Consider the following 1565-nt stretch of genomic DNA (forward strand, 5'->3'; position numbering starts at 1 on the left):
TCTTCTTCACATAGTCTTTTCCTCAACCTAGAAAGTTGTGTACTTTCTATATTCCTCATCAACCTTGCTTTCATTTTCTCATACACAACATCAATGGCATTCATATTAACACTATATTCACATTTTTGGATGTGCTTTCTTCATCGTTGTAACGGGAAGCATGTCATGGCAGATGAACCCTAAACATTTACAGATAAAAAAACTACTCATTTTCCTCTAAGTATATGATTAGAAAATCAAGGATTAGGGTTTTTATCTTGCTTGATAAGTGTTCTATTTTAGTCTACTGATTTCATAACTTATAAAAATGTGATCAGGTCCGAACTAAAATGTGAAATTGAATTGAACCACATTTTTACAGTTTGATATGATTCAATTTTATTTTCCATGGTCAATCTTGAACCACTTAACTAAACTCTACCTACCACTATGTAGAAATCTCAACCTAAAAAATTATAAACTTTGCATGCCTCCCAAAAATTAATAATGAAAATAAACATGTATTATTGTGTTCAGAAAAGGTACCTTACTTAATATATTTATGAGACCAATAGTATTAGTATGTGGATTAAAACTCTAACAATTATCGCACAATTTTTCTTCTTTTTTCCTTTAAAAACTTTGCCATAAAAAATAAAGAGAAAAGTTCATTAAACCCCATTAAACTTTATGTGTTTTGCAAGTAGATATTGTAAACTTTTTTGTCTTCCTAATTACTCCTTAAACTTTAACTATTGGTGAAATTGGTCCTTACATACATAAACTTTTAAATCTAAAATTGGAATTAACATATGATATAAAGTTAGACACACATATTTTCTCAATTAACATATCATCTCTTATCTTAGATTTTGTTCATGTAGTAGTATGTGATAGGAAACTGAACAAAGTTATTTTAATTTCTAAAGTTGTTTTTGTGCAAGTGTTTGCGAGCATCTTCACAAACACACAAAATAGAAGAACCATGTATTGTAACACCGCGAATTTTACGAGTTTGAATTATAAGATTTTACTAATATTTTCATTAATTATATATTCAAAAATGAATTTATGGGAATTTTCGGTAAGGAATTAGACAAAACTCTAGTTGAGTTTTATTCTTGAAATTTTATTTCCGATTTTGTAGTAAATTTTGGTAATTTTTGGAGACAGTCGATTTTGGACCACTGTCGGGGCCGAATCCGCCCAGTACGGCTCAAAAAGCGTTTTTTTGAGTTCCGTAACTCGGAATCGAATTCCGATTGCGCCGTTGGCTTTGTAATTTAATTTCGAGTCAAAATAGACCCTGATTACACTTATACCTATTTTCTAAATATTTTTCACTCGGAATGCCGAAATCCGAAATTCTAATCGGATATTAGGATCGGGCGATTTAAAATACCCGATCGAGTATTGACCGATAATACTCGGGCTTAGTTATCACATGTGTCCGCAAGGTGATCATTTCGCATTGGGATGAGAGATTTGACTTCCATAAAGCAAATCTCCCATCACTTTCACCATATCTCATGAGCTCATCATTAGCCACCCTATGAGATTTGTCATTATTGCCTAGGGAAAATCTG

Source organism: Lupinus angustifolius, chromosome LG04 (assembly GCF_001865875.1).
Source record: "Lupinus angustifolius cultivar Tanjil chromosome LG04, LupAngTanjil_v1.0, whole genome shotgun sequence".
Taxonomy (NCBI): Eukaryota; Viridiplantae; Streptophyta; class Magnoliopsida; order Fabales; family Fabaceae; genus Lupinus; species Lupinus angustifolius.